Below are 17114 nucleotides of genomic sequence, written 5' to 3' on the forward strand. Positions count from 1 at the left end.
GTTGGAGTCACAAGGTCAAAGGTCATGTATGGGGTCATACGTGTAAAACAAATACATGTGACTCACAAACTTATCTTTTGACCTAAATTGACAGAATTTGACAACTCAGCAAAGTGAATAAATTACATACAAATTCATTTCTCTAGCGATGTTCAAGGAAAATCCATTCTTGTGAGAAGAGTTAGGGTTTGGCTATCATGGGGCATGTTGTAGTCTACTGGGTGCTGTTGGGCTTCTGTCAAGTGTCATGGTTCTCAAATTATGGGACACGTTGAAGTCCACTTAGAGCTGTAAGGCCTCTGTCATTCTCGTTATGTTACAAAAACAAAAAGAGACTAAGAGTAAAAACTATTTACAACATACGTTTGGTTTTAATATATACTGCATTATGCATGCATGATTCAGTAGGATATGAACCTTCATAAAGACTTTTACTGGTTAATACGTATTCAGCATTAAGCTGGTTGCTCAGCATAAAACCTGATAATTTTAAGATGTAAATATTAAAATATGTGTATGAAGTAGAACACTTTTATGTGCCTTTTAAAGTCACACAATATTTGTGTCAATTTTTAATTTCCTCCCTGTACCAAAACATGCATGGAAGTGTGATAAATCAATAAGCATAAATCACAGTGGCATACATGTTATTAATTATGGAAAAATTTAAGTAAGTTTATTTTTCTATACAGGAAAGATACAAAAATTTCTGCTACCCACCTATACATTTTGAAATAAGTCCTCCTCTTCAAAGTTCTCGTCATCTACTTTGTCAATGATTGGCTCATCATCTAGTGTAATCATGTTATCACAGTTCTTGCACTCGCATAGTTCCGTACAGGGAAGGCCCATAGATGCACAACACTGATCATCTGCTCCTGGGACTTTACATTTCGACTTTCTGCACTTGCATGAAGTCAGTTCGAGAATGCTCTTCGTTAACCAGCTTCCAGCTTGACCAACTGGTGAAGGAACATTCAACTGGCTTTCTAAGCACGTCTCTTAATAGCGGTTTGATAATTGGCTCTCTGGATATGTTTCATGAGGGCATCTTTGTTTGGGGGCATGATGTCTTCTTGCCTAGTAGTCATGGAAAACAGAGCATATCTTGCTTCATTCACCAAAATGATTTTGGTCATTCCGTACAACTTACAAACAAATTCCTCCAGAGTAGTAATCAAGTCATCTGTAAGTGTGAATGATTTTCCAAGCTCCTGAAAAGCCTTGATAAACTTTGGAGTCTTGGACATCAGTGATAAAGGTTTGGTCTTTCCCCGTCCATAGACAGCACTCACGGAATCATTACCCATAAATCTGTGGAGGCCTACGGTTGCATTGCTGATGTCATCTCCTAGATGATGCTGTATCGCCTTCAAGTCAATTGTCCACTCCTTATCTTGCTTTTCAGTGTGAAAATACAACGTAGAACCGTCAAGTTGGGCAGACACGGCAATGCTGATGATGAATACATCTGTATCTGGGCTCTTTATGATGATATCATTCATACCCATGTTGCTGATGTACTTTGCATGCAACATCATCCTTGTGTCAGCCTCTTCTTGAGTAGTGTACAGCTCTGGAATTGCTTCACTGACAGTGGTACCTCTACAACACGATAACTTGTGGCATTGTTTAGAATGAGTGAGGTATACATCAACTCCGTTGAATTCATCTGCACCACAAGCACACCACATCTCACATAAAAACTTGGTAAAGTGTTGCTTGTTAAAGCTATTTGCCAAAAATTTCTTCCATTGCATTGGAACTAGTTGATCCTGGTTTGCAATCTTAATCCGCTGGGACCCTCTTACAGCACGCTTTTTGTCTTTCTGCACCTTTTATGCTGACAGATGGATATGTGTCAGTAACAAAGTGGACAACATTAGATTTGGTGCTTCTGGCAAGGCACACTGCATCCTTCAGAATTTGCTTGGCAAACTCTTCTATGGTAGCAGGCACCTTACTTGCCATCCATCAATGACCCATACAGACTCTTGTGGTGGATCCAAGGTTGGGGGTGACTCTAGTGAACTTTTAGATTCCACTTGGTGAAGAAGGGTAGCCTTGTTGCTCTTGACTAAACATCCATCTTGTTTACACATGGCTGGAGGGTACGGGCTTAATGAGTAACTTAGCATCTTTCGTTGATCAACTTTATGCACACGACCGATGATAATAAGCCTTGCTAGTAACTCACGGGCACTCTTCAGTACAACTTCTTTCCCTTTCATGTTGAATTTTGGCTTGTTGGAACTGGCAAAAGTCTTAAGCTTCATCTTGTTAATTGTCTTGTTAAGATCAGTATCTCCTTGTAGTCTGGTTTTGGCAAAGTTGATGAATGCTTCATCCCACTTATGTCCTGCTTCTAGGAGATCTGTGCGCACACTGACTTGTGCAACAATTCCTTAAGAGAGGTGTACAAGATCATCAGCATCTGTCTCTCGATCTACCACAAAGGGATTTGTCATGTTGTTGATGGTACTCATGATTTTGGCTACATCTTGCTGGTCCCTTGTCATCCTGCTTTTTGTTAGATCTTCTCTTTTTGAGCACTTCTTGCTTTTACCAGCCATCTCTTCACATTGACTTGTGATGAGGGCTCTTTCGTGGTGACCTCTGACCCAACGTTTGGGTCTTGCCTTTGTGTCCCTGTTCACTGTCTGTTCAATGCTCATGTCGCATGCCACCTGTGCGAATCCTAATCGTGTTGGCGTTGGACTCCAAAGTGACCCTTCATCACCTCATCATGAATGTAATGATGGGTGGTAAGAAGTTGGGTCATCTCAATCCAATAAACTGGCAGGTAGCATACATAATTTGTCCTGTCATATGCAAACATCCACGGAAGCAGGGCTCTGATCGAAGCCAGATGGAGTGGCCAATTCCCTTCTCGAGTGGCACGTAAGAACAGGAGAACATTTTCTACCATGTCAAGATATGGAGACCACAAGTTGAATGTAGCGTCCTTCTTTCCTTTTTCAATGAAATTCTCATACTCATTGATCAATGCTTGGAACATCTCTCCTTGAATTTTGTTGGTGAACTCACTTGGAAATGACTGTTGTAGAGATGACACCACTTCCCTGTACTGGTGTTGCTTCTCTTCTTCAAAGGTACACATGAAGCTCTGCCAGTGCAAGCGATGAAGTGCTTCAGCCATTAGTTTGTGACATCTCATACTTCTATTGTAGTTGTGGCCATTCATAACACCAGTGACCGAACCTGTAGCTACTACACCTGCTTCAATAAGCATGTCTTGCAACCCTGCATCCTGAAATAGCTTTCCAATACAAGCAAGAGCTGTCATTGTCGTGTGGAAAGACCCGAGACGAATGACTATCTTCTCCTGAAATGTTGGTTCTTGCCAGCGAATCGTTCGTGCTTTGCAATAAATGGCCTGGTCAACCACTATCACAATGGCTGGAAGTTCCAACTGATGTGCTATCTCCAGACTTCGGTGTAGTACTGTGTGGACAGTGTTAAAATCTGTCGGGCTGGTATCTATCACTGGCAAGTATGCTATTGTTGCCTTATGAGGGACATTGGATGAAAGCAGTTGATTAAATCCTGTCCATGATGGCAGCAGCCGTTCCTGTGAGGATTTAGCAACATAGAAGGCTGCATCCTTTTCTTTGTTAGAATGGAGAATATAATTGTACTGACTCATCTCAAGTGGCACATAACCAGCAAATGTCTCTGGTGATGATTTCCTCTGGCCATTGAATCTCACCAGTGCTGCAGCAGGTGTAGGCAAATATCTTTCTCTTGTCTCTTCAAAGATAGACAGTGTACATGCATATTCATTTATTCATCCAAACTTCAGTTTGTTGCCATAGCAATACTTATATCACTTCCCGTATTATCGAAAATCGTATGATATTTGCAATCGATTACACAATTGAATGCAGTCGATTAGTGCAAGAAAGAACAGTGACATCACAGTAAAATAGCACTGTAGAAAAGCACATATGAGGTATGATTTTATATTCTGATCAGGTGCCATGTTAGCACGATTCCTAGTTAGAAAGTTAAGCGTCCTGTAGAAATCGTATGCTCTTGTCTATCCGTTTATTGTACAATACTATGAAAATCATCGTCGCAAATAGCCGAATAATAGTAGGGCCAGACTGTTTCTCGAGTTTTTATGAGGCAGAAAAAAATAAAATTAATTCATTTTTTCCTTTAGATTTGTGTGATTCTCAAAGAATTGTAAGTGGGATCATTGATCGGAGAGAAGAAATGAAATAAAATGTTATTCTATGTATAACCTTGTTTCTCATCTGCGCGAGACTTCGGTACTTTGATCATGATACTCCAACGAAAATGCAACTTGGGTTTGTTATGCGTATCTAACTCGACTTATTCCAATGACAAGCATTTGATTCTTACTCTGAATAAAACGAATCTGTATACAAATTTACTTAAAGAGAAACAGGATCTTCCAACAAGGTTATCATTTAATGTCATTTAAAGGTAAACAATTCATATCTAATTGATAACGATGAATTCCAATACGTTACGTGCGGATTTAACCTAATGATATGATGGGTGTTCATGAGATGTAATTTGCCAATCGAAGTGAAATGGTGTGTCGTGCTTCAAGCACATTTTAAGTAGCAAATGTCCTTTATCAAGTATGAATAACAAATGTGTCGCATTTCGTAGTCGTATGCACTTAGGCATTCTAGAGTATCTGCCATACCTATTGTTAATGGTATAACATGTCTTATATGCAGAACAAAGTACAGTGATATTGCATATGAGTCTAATCAAAGAAAAAACAACTATTGAGACCACTATACGTCCATCGGGGCACTTTAAGATTAGTATCACATGATGACGTATTTACGAGAGATTGTGATGTTTTGTTTAGCAAGACTCCGTACGCATACAGGCACTGTTCATAGGCAAACGGTGATAGCACTCCTCATGCAAATGTGTTTATCATGACTGATCATAACGTTCAGTGAATTGTTAAGTAATGTATTTGAAAAAGATTTAAATTGGCCTCAAATTACAAAAATGTGCTCAATTCCGTTTTGGACACAAATCTACGCTCATTGATATCCAAATTATTTTCATTCTTCAATCTTCTGTGCAATCATACCCAGAACGTCTACTATATTTGGTTGGATGGTTGTATATATATATATATATATATATATATATATATATATATATATATATATATATATATATATATATATATATATATATATATATATATATATATATATCGTATATAGAAGTGTCGGTTAGGGACGCTGGCAGAGAAGCAATTACTTGGCGTGATACCATGAACTCGTACGAATGATTGCATGAACGCATGTCATTCAAATTGGCATGTATCATTTTGCTGAAGGTAACGCCGAGTGGCATTTTGCTTTCTTGCTGCAAGGATTCAATTAATTTTTTTTTCATAAATACCATTATATTAGTGTCTATTTTGTCATTGGATCTAGCAAATTACAGATGTTTCTGGCTTTACATTTTTTTCAGGCAATAGTCCAAACTTTCTCGGTCACTGTTTTTGACTTTTTATTCAATTGCCCGCCTAACCATGCAGCATTACCGACTTTACAAACAATGTCTTCCATTCACCGTGATTTTTCCACTGTACCTAAACAATTTCTCATTGATCTTTTTCATTTTCGATGATCTTCAAGACGAGTGGTCCGGGGTACATAGTGAATCATGCCGTGGACTTCTTGTTTCTAATACTGAACTGACTTTAATCTTAATTTTCTGTTGTTGTTTAGACTTGGTTGTAATGAATAAAAAGTTGAATATTCACGTCGGGTATTATCTTCAGAGAAAATGGTCGGCAAATGTAATGGAAATAATGACATTGAGGGGAGTTCACAAGAACGCTCCACAGTCTAAGGTTCGACTTTGCAGTTGGTTATTGTTAGGTCATTTAGTAGAGACTTTAAGGAAAGTCGGCCTCTGCTGTTAATTTTGTTCTCGACTCAAAGTAGGTGTTTTAAACGGTTACTTTGCAAGTCCACCAGCTCCTGATTTTATTCTGTCTAAAAATTGCCATGACTTTTTTTTTAGGTCATGAGGTCTGTCATGGCATTTTGTCACCATCTGAACTTTTTGTCCGTATTGTTTTCCCATCCGCCTTCTGACCTTTTCTAAAAGTTTGCTCCGCACTTTTTATATGTCCTCCGTATTTTTTTTACACCTACAACACACGTTATTGAGACTGTTTCATTGTAATTTCACTGATTTGAGATAAACAACCATTATTACCATCTTCAAATGGAAACGATTCTTCATAAAGCGGGACTTGAAGCAACGGAATTCCACACAATCTGAGTTCATTCGGTCACCAAACCAGCTCATCACATTGTTTTTAAAACTGCACTTCAGTCATATCAGTAATAAACATACTAATGCATCACTGTTATTACTCATGACTGAACACATGAATCAAATTGCCAATATGTTTAATTAGGCTGAGATAACACTGAGCGAATTTTGAACTTATATTTGGTCTAATGGATGTCATAGTAACGACATGATTCTCTACTTTTAGACGTACAAAATGGAATTTACATGATGGTGTTATATTTTACTGACGTGCAGGTCACATGATCGTCTACCTGGTACAAAGTGTAATGAATCTACAATGGAGTTCAGTAAAGAGAAACAGGATCTCCCAGCAGCGTTATCATTTAAGATTTGGATAATGATACAGCCATCAACATACCTAGTGGTTGACACACGATGATCTCTGTGATATCGGACCGTATTTATTGATGAGTGGTGATATTTTGATGAGCAAGGCGTGCAGGAATTAATGGCACACGCTTGGACGGAGGTTGGTGGAACACCTCATAGTTGATGTAGAGAACCGTAATGCACTCTAACAAAAGATGCAAATTAGTCGATCACCACAATTCATTGTTGTTGATTCTGGTTTAGATATAACTTGACACATGGAATAGCTGGGAGAATATGGATCATACAAGCTTATAAACAAAGTTTTTATAACTGCCTTAATTATATATGATATGGGAGGCTTGTGGTCACGAAACTATGCCCGTGGGAGTAGTAAATCTTATTTTTGTCTATTCAAACGATTCATTGTATACTGCTTTCGATTTGGGAGGAACGGTCAATATTACCATCTTCAAATATAAAACATTGCTCATAAGGCTTTGTACATCCACACATTGTTAGTCCACTCGATCACCAAACCAGCTTACTCCGTCGCTTTTAATACTGTATTTGTGCGATCATGCCAGTAATAAATGTACCCAAGTCAATGTTCAGGGGTCAACTTATTCACCTATGGTATGATACTTTGTTTATGTTTGCTATAGTGACTACATGATTTCAGACATGGACACGTGCAAGCCACATGTCATACGGTTCGATTCGATTCCACCTCCTGACTCGCTCATACGATCTGCTAATTGCTCATGTGAAAAAATACAATTCTCGTATTTTTTGTGACTACAAATTTTAATCCCATGATTTGAGGCTCGCAGACAAATAATATTTCATCTAGTATACAACGGTGTGCAGCACGTTGATGTACCAAAATAACTTGTATAATCCTCTTATAAATATAGGATTATCTTCCCAAAGCGGTACCTCATATTTAATCTGTTGAAGTTAAGGTTAGTCTACAAAATCCCTGATCTAATAATGTGGAAGAATAAAAATTGTCTGTTTGAAAAAAAACTCTGGATATCTACCACAGGCCAAGGCGTAGCAAGTTAGTAGATGTATATCCCATAAGTAGAAGAGAGTGGGATATTAGTAAAGGTATGGACAATTCATGAAAATATTAATAGAATTAAAATCACCTTTCTCGTCATATAGTCTAATACAGAGCTGGTCCTTGGAGTCAAATTCAAAGCACAGATCTACTTATGACGCAGATTCTGTAGTCTCCTCAAGTTCAACTAGATCATTAGAATATAATCACTAAATCTAGGATTCTTGATGCATTGTTCATTATCAATATATCGGAGTTTAAAATAAAAGGATTTGGCTTGTTTGTACCTTTTGTTTTCAACTAATTTGTGTAGAAATTCTGTCAGCAAGGGGACACAATTTGTTCCCACTTGGATGCCGGCACAATGTTAATAACTGAATTTTTCAAACTAGATAAAAGCTTTGCCCCAGCATCCTTATGTCATCTTCAGTGTAGAACCATTTAATAAGTATAATCATGTCAAACCTCTATGTATTTGTACGGTTCTATTGAAAATACTTGATAGATAATATCGTTAATGCGTAACTTTAAAATAATATATCATGTGGAAAAGTAGTATAAGGTAAAATAAATTAATTGTTAATTGATATCACATTTGAAGTTGGAAGTACTTTGGATGTTTTTTTTAATATTCACATATATTATATACCACTACTAAAATTTTAATATTTTTGACAACTTCTAGGTTGAACATTTAAATTGTCCACCATTGTATGGTGTCTGTAGAGTTTTGGACAACCTTTACTTCTCTGTAAATCTTGTCGTTTTTAAATACAATTACATTCCATTTATTCAACTTTTATGACTTTTCTTTCAGAACTGTCAATTGTCAGACATTGCATGCTTATTTGTTGCATTAAAATGAATATTTAACACATTAAATTAAATACCGTCACGTTAAATTATTTGTTCATACATAAATTAAGTATTTTTACCGCGTTTTTGCGACGTTTCTTATATAAAATTCAACTGTTTCCATTTGTTATGCCATATACCGAACATTGAGACAACATTCGAGATATATGTGCCTGCTCAATAAAAAGACACTAGAATTTATTGTACCACTCAAATGAAAAGTGTCAAGCTTGAAGTCTATTATGTCAAGTAAATTGCCAAGGGCTTCTATGTTGAAAGTATTATCCAATGCCAGATTTTGTTTCGTTAAACTTGAAAATGTTTATTTCGAACGTGTATTCTTTGTATTGGACAGTGTGATTTTACTTTCTCCCTTCGTTCATAATCCTATTATCGACGTTCTGTATAGTTTGCAAATTCATTGATATGCTCTACATTTAAGAGCGCATATGTAAAATAAAGCGTATGAGTTTACTCGTTTAACGTCGTATGCGATTAGTGCGGCCATCGAAGTATTTGGATATTAACGCGGCTGACATATGACAGGCACGCTAACATGCACGTGGGCACTTCGTAGTTCATGACGAGAATCGTGATACACTCAATCAACACAATGATTAAGTACAAGGTTCAGTAAATATATTTCATAGCATACGAATTTTGTAAGTTAAACAAAAGTAACACATTTCCGCATATTCATTAATTCGATATAGATCGATCACAAAAGGAATTTACTGCCTGATTACTAGACTGGCGCAGTCAGGGCGATAATTTTTTTTTTTTTGTAGTTTAAATAAAATAAAAAAAATCGCCAAATGGAGGTGTTAGCGCGAAATCACCCCGACTGGTTTATTCTGCAGGAAATTCATGGCTATTAAATATTCATGAGCACATATTATAATGAAGTGGGCGCGGAAATACGTGCATAATGAGGTCAACTTGGTAAAGGTCACACTGCAGACCCAACATGTCGGCACGTTGAAATTCGAGTTTGTCGTAGTCGTCGTTTCTTATTCATCACAATGTGTAAAAATGTAACTCGTACTGTCGTAGAATTGAAAAAAAAAATCGGCTGCTACAATCAGCCGACGTCTTCTCGGTCAGAGGTCAGTTGAAGAGACGTTGTGATTCGATTAGATGATTGTCAATTAGAACACTCATTAACACAATTACCCGTTGAAAAATCGACGGGTTCCTGCAGTGTCGATAGAGGGCCATGCAGAATAAACCAGTCGGGGTGATTTCGCAGTTACAGGGGATTTCGCGCTAACACCTCCATTTCGCGAAAATTTTTATTTTATTTAAACTACAAAAACAAATTAATCGCCCCGACTGCGCCAGTCTACCTGATTACTGTCTTTCTCCACTCTATCCGACAGCGCCGTCAAAAAATCAATTTAAATTAAATTCCAGTGTTCCCATTTTTTATGTAAATGTTTCTCAATAAAATAAACTTTTCTACCTTTCTATACCACATTACGAATTATCAAGCTAACATTTCTTACAGTTTATACAAGGTTATCATATAAGGTCAAAAGAGATTATAAATACGCATGTCTTGTTGATGGAGGGTTATCCATATAAAATGTCACCCGTCGATTCGAGTGAAGGGAGTCGTGACTGGATGTCTCCTATCAATCAAAATGGCATGCGGAGTATGCGGAGTACTGCCAAAGAGAAACAGGATCTCCCAGCAAGGTTATCATCTAAGGTCTTATTAGATGATAATACACCATTAAAATACCGAGAGGTTATGACACGGTAATCTCCGTGATATCGGACTGCATTTATTTATGAGTGGTCTTGATAGTTTAATGAGCAAAGCTTTTTAGGTACTAATGGCCAAATCTCGGTCAGGAGTTGGTGGAACACTTCATAGTTGATGAAGAGACCCGCAATATACTCAAAACCTGTCGATCACCACAGATCACACATCTGGTTTGTATGTACGGTAGATGGAATGGCATTATACAGTATGTTTTGTTTTGTTTTTTAGTTATTTTGCACTTTCCTATTTTTTCCGCAAATTTTTCTTGAGTGCTCGTTCTGCGTTGACAATGGGACACATGCTAGAACATTAATATACAAGCAGTTGCATACACAATGTGTAAACACATCATGTTCGAGTTTTATCGTGTGTGTTGGTAATAAATAACAAGTTCAGGGGTCGTATGTTACTGGCAGACCGATATTTATAAAGTCCTCGATGGGGGAGAGACTATTCCAGTCGGGTAGGGAAGCTGACAGTGACGAAATGACGTCTGTGATATTATGAACTGGTACAAATGAGTTCCATGTCCCCTGTTTAGTGTATAAGCCAATTTGCTAACGGTAAAACCGATTGGCATACTAGTATTTGCTTTGCAGCAATGAATCAATGAAACCGATGAATTGTTGTTTAGTTTGTGGTGTAGTTAAACGCTATTAGTGTCCATTTTTTCATTGTATCTATGAAATACAGATGTTTTCGACGGTGTTCAGTCAACACCTTTAAATATGCAGCGTGCTTGTTTATACCTTCAGTCGGATCACTTCGTTTCCGACTTGTGTACCAAGGTACGCACAATTATGGCGTTTTCAGTTTTCACTAACATATGATGCGTTCTCTAACATAGAGTGGGGTTCTATATCGTACTTGGCGTTTTATAATAATTGTCAATGTTTATTTAGCAGAGAAATCTATTTTTTCTCATCTTCCTATTTAGAAAAGAACAAAGGTAGCCGAGGAAACAATAGAGTGCGGACGCATTAACCATAAAGCTCGGACGCGTCAATACAGTGCGTGGATATTTGATGGCTAAAACTAGCCAACCGATATACTGTGGTTGATTCTGTGTATTAGAACCTGAAACCACACAATACCTTCACAACAGAAGTCTTGAAAATGATTTCTTTTGAGCGCAATTGTTGTTATTGTTGCTACATTTCACACTAGTATTAAACGTAGTTACACCAAGGAATAAAGCGCAAGCGCAAACCTGCACGTCAAATTAACGCTAAAATATGTTAAATGGTTCACTACCCGGCTAATTAATTTTACGTTTGTGTGATTTCTAAAGACCGAATAATGCTAGTAAAAAGGGAGACCCTAAAGTGCGTTCCTGCATTCTTGCCCATATTTGCCTAAATTAATAAAATAAATGAATAAAATTAAATAACGGTATAATATTATATTTACGTATACTAAACAGCACGTGTGCGATTATTGAGATCTAGAAGCTTCCAAGTATTATTATAGCTGGTTTGTTTTCGCATGCCTGACAAATTATACTAGAAATTCAATTCAATTTCTACTTGATTATTGTTAAGAACTTAATCACAAATTAGGTTTTATATTGGATTTTACTTATGCAACTGTCTGCATGTTTATGGAATGGACAAACATGATTTGATAAATACTTCTCGTTATATTACATGTTCAGTTACGCATGCATGTTTTTTGTTCATAAACATCTTTCATTTCATGATAAATCAATAAATTATTTTATCTTTCCTTCTTTTCTATCACTAGTATTGTGCTTTGTGACAGTGTTGCATACTTAGATGAATACTCACTGATTGTAGCTATACTACTTCAATATGCCGTATATTCTGACAAGCTTTCACCGAAGACCCGGTTTTCCAGCCTTCCTGTTTTTTTAATTTGTAAAGTAATTAAATAACTACGTAATTTTACAGGATTATTTGCGCATTGTGAAAACCTGCCACTAAAAAGTGCAGAATTTCCATCATCATCTGTGATAACAAATAGTAGAAGCAGTGGATTCTCAAGATGTAAAGAGCACTAAATTAACAGTAATTATTTTCACCGTAATAAATTGCATAAACGAAAAAGTGTAGTTAAATACAGGGCGATTTTGTGTTCGTTAAAGTTGCATTGCTAAAAGAACAAGGTTGAGTGGATTTGAATTTAGATGGTAGAATATTGCACGAGAAGTGCTATAAAAGTATATGAAACTGAAAATGCATGTATGGATATGTGTTTTCAGTGTGCCGCACGAAGCATGTCGAATAGAGTCTGACACGCATTCTATTAGTTATTTATTCATATGCGCATTCGTGTCTTTGTAAAGACCTGAGAATGTTCGAGAACATTCGGCTTCGCAGAAAGACATTCATTTCTCAGTAAAAATTTTAATTTCTCGTTATCCAGACAAATTTACATTATTTTATTTCCAAACGTTAACTTTATAATATAACAAAGTCAAAAACTAAATGTAACTTTAACATTCATTCATTCACTATTATTGCATCGCGATAGGATTTCACTGTTGACGAAGGACGTCAGTTTATCCAAATACATGTATGTTCAGACTTGATTTCTTACTTTACAATTATTAATAAATTAAAATAAAGGTCTTTGGTCCCCCAATCTGATTAAAATCAGATGTAGTGTACGGGCTATGTTTTTTTTTATTTTATTTTATTTTTATTTTTTTCATTTTATTTTATTTTATTTGATTTTATCGTTTTTTTTAACGTTTTTACGCTGTTTTAATATTTAGTCATTTTGTCCCCGTACCTGCCTACGTAGTGTCGAAAAACGTCGAAAAAACACAAGAATTGGTAGAAACGTTCCTGTTTTGGGCAGATTATTGATAGAGAATATTGTCCTTATTACAAAAATGCTGAAAGCCTTGGTTATTTTTTTTCATCGGCGAAAAACTGCGAACTTGGCAAATTTGGTTGCACAACTTCCCTCTATCGATCATATACACCCAGCTATACCGATGCGAACTGACTGTGCCTGACACTATGCAAATATAGATATAGATTGACAAACGTGTTAGAAACTCACTTATAAAGATGTCATGATTGCTGAATATATAATGAAAACATGTAAATATGCACACTTGCTCACATCTAAAATAGAAATCCCCGGAAAAACTGAAAAGAAAAGAATACAGGCTTCCAAATGTTCCGTCGCTTTGTCGTCTCGCAGATCAGTGGTCAAAACATAATTGCCATTGAATCGTACACCATGTATACAGTATTTTTTTTTTATTTAGGTAAAAATATGTACAAGTAAGCAAGAACGCACTTTAGGGTGTCCCTAGTAAAGACGCTATATCTTCGACATTACAGATTAAAGAGGCAGTACGCCTTATTTGAATTATATATGTTTAATATTATGTCTGTTATGAACGGTAGACCATGTAGTACATAAAATGTTGCTAAAGCACTGACAATTATAATGTACGTCATGTAGCACTTGAAAATGCCACGGTTCTTGTTAGATATATAACATGGTGTATAATGTTTTATGTAACGGTTTATCTGAATTGAACTAATCACGCCTATACTTAGCAATCCACTTCTTTTTTGTCCTGAAACATGTATGCTTATTCCGGTTAAAGTTCAGAAATAGATCACATATATACAGTGATATATAATGTGGCAAAGTGGCCGCTTGGTGGCGTACATCAGATAGAGAATTATCCGTTCGGATTGCAGTGGTATGTTAAAAATGAAAGCATCAAATATGGTCTAGATGTTGTCCTGGCAACAATATTATTTTTTCGAAAATCTTGATTGTACGATACATTATTTGATGACATTTCTCAACCACGTGACCTCGTAGCCACAGTAACTGTACTTCTAGTATGTATGATGGGAAATAAGCTGGTATCTAATGTATAAAATAGAAAATGGATAAAGGCTCCAGCAATCCAACATTTTAGCTAGAGAAAATAGACGACAGAAAAAGTAATTTAATTTATAACAAATACCAGTTGCTCTTTCAAATTTTGCCAATGCCTTGCCATTACTTTGATGATATTAGTAGAATAACATAAGAAAATTGAACATTTTGGTCCTATTTATGAATTCTGAGCGACGTGTACAGTTGGATGCGTGGCCTATTTGGACTTTGTCATGCACAAATCTGATTACAAACAAAAGCGGGGTCACGTGTCAGTTAGCATCGCGCACTGATTTGAAATATCAACTAATATTCTCCAAACAGAATTATTTTATAAATTAAATTAAATTTGACTTTTTCTTTATCTGCGTTTTTACAGTTTAAAAATGTGCGATCGCTGGGGTTGCGTAAAATATAACTTTTGAAATTATAAAAATTAATACATATTTACTCTATGCAGTGTGCAAATAATTTTTTTGCAGAAGCTTTTTCAACGTTATAGTATTCATCGTAGTTTAGGTCAGAAATAGAAAACTCGTAACTATTGGTTTATAAGGTATACCTTGTGTTTGTCCTGTAAATCATTGATAATTAGTTTAATTCCCTATACCAAATATACGTAATAATTGATATTTTAATTGAAAAAATAACGTCTCTTTTTTCATCTAAATCGTTTTTATATAAAATTTTCGTCCTTGTGTCCTTTGTCGCCTTTACCCAAAGACGTCGATATTTCTTTTGTGTTCAATTAATCTCATAAATAACAGAAATACTAGGCAACCAATAGGGAAACAAAACACATTTTGTTTAACATATACATGCATGACGTTAGCATAAAGTGTGCTTAGAGTGTAAAACAGAAACAGTAAAGTTTAGCTGCTACCTGCTATAAAGTCCGCATAATTATACAACATTATCAAAATGCATTCACTTCATTATGGGTAACAGTCATGTCTCTCTAAAATATGTGAGACGCATCAATTTTTAACCAAAAATTCGGTCAGCTGAGTATTGTTTCTTACCCATGCGCTCATTGGCAACGAATGAAACAAATAATTGTACCCAAGTATGACTTGCACCTAATTTATTCCAATCGCAACATGACATGTCAAGTAACGAATCAATGGAAATTAACACAAACAGTCAAGAAGCAAATTACTGTACATAACAATCCGCTCAGTAAAATACAGTTTACAATAATTTTAACTACTTGCCTTTTGAGAGTGTGCCCTAAAAGGGTAAATAAATAAGATTTACACTTAAAAGATATTCATACAGTAAAAATTTATACAGAGGAAATCTGAAATAAACATAGAAAAAACTGAATTTAGGAAATATTCACTGACCCCTAACTTTGGCTTGCCCAAGGCTGCCACAAAAGGCACTATTCGCTCGTCCTGCGAAATAACATGCATAATTGTACACACTATTTTGTGGCAATTAAACACAATATCTATAAGAAACATAAGTTACAACGAATAAATCTACAATTTTGTCATGATACAGAAGACATATATCCTAAATTTGTAATTATTTTAAACATTTCCCAGGCTGCCTTTACTACATGTTTTTATCTTTAAATGCAAATATTTGATGATGTACATATGGGACCATGGGGGAATTATTAAGGATAATGTAAATGTAAATGTAAAAAATGTATCACTTTTGTTTAATGCTAGATGTATCTGGAGTTGCTGTTACGGCATCATCAACAACTGGTTTCAAATTTAAAACGTATGTAGTCATTACTGTCGACATTAAAACATTGAATTTATTTACATAATCTCTAATTTTAACAAAACCAGTTTTTATGTACAGTTTTCGGGCTTCTGGTTGATCTTCACCTGTTTCAAGGAATACACAACTAAATTGATGGTCGTTTGCAAACTGTATCGCTTTGTTCAGTAGTTTAGCCCCGATCCCGAGACGTCAATATTTCTTTTGTACATACATCGTTGTGAGTTCTGGCTGCATTCCACGTCCTTCAAATTCCTTAAGAACTAAAGCGACTGTACCAACGATTTGACCATCATAAACAGCCATCCAAAAGTTACCACCCCCACTGTCAATGTAAGTAGTCTTAATATCTTTCAAATCTGAGGCAAGTCTATAGCGAATATATTGTTTGAATATTATATACATTGATATGATGTATGCGGTTGGTATTATTGCAACTATTACAACACACAATTGAACTGAATTGTATACATACAACGATAAATAAAGACACAGGGTTAGCAGGAAGACGTTAATAAATCTTCGATAACTCAGATGTCGTTGGTAGGTTGGCTTGAATAAACCCATTATACTGTCCTTAAATACATATATCACCCTTCGTTGATCGTTTTCTTCAAACTGTCGAAGTGTAACAGTGCTTCTCCTTTCCATGCTGGTTAAATATTTTGTAAAGCAAATATTCTCATTACATCCACAGTATTCTCCTGGAGAGAAACAATATGAAATAGTATCCTCACTATCTATGGAATTAACATAATAATACCAAAAATTATTAGTTATTGGGACCCTTTTTTTGGAGAAAAATGTAGATATTTAATATACGTGTCCATCACTGACTGCAAAAGACGAATAATGTAAGTTGGAAACTAGAGTGAATACTTGGACTATATCTCAGAAACTGTTACAACACAGTTAAATTGAATGACAATTCAAAATGTCAATGCTGATAATAAAAACCATTATATTATACCAGTATATTGATGGTGTTAATCCATCGATTTGATTGGTCCACATACAAAATTTGCATATGAATTACGGGTATATTGGCTGATAATGCTCAGTTATGCTAAACAAAGTAATATAGTGATGGCGTGCACAGTCCTTGATTCGGGCTGCGTTGAGACAAGGCATATGTACGTGTGTTAAGCC

The sequence above is a fragment of the Saccoglossus kowalevskii genome, chromosome 18 (genome assembly GCF_978046115.1).
Source record: "Saccoglossus kowalevskii chromosome 18, keSacKowa6.1, whole genome shotgun sequence".
Lineage (NCBI taxonomy): Eukaryota > Metazoa > Hemichordata > Enteropneusta > Harrimaniidae > Saccoglossus > Saccoglossus kowalevskii.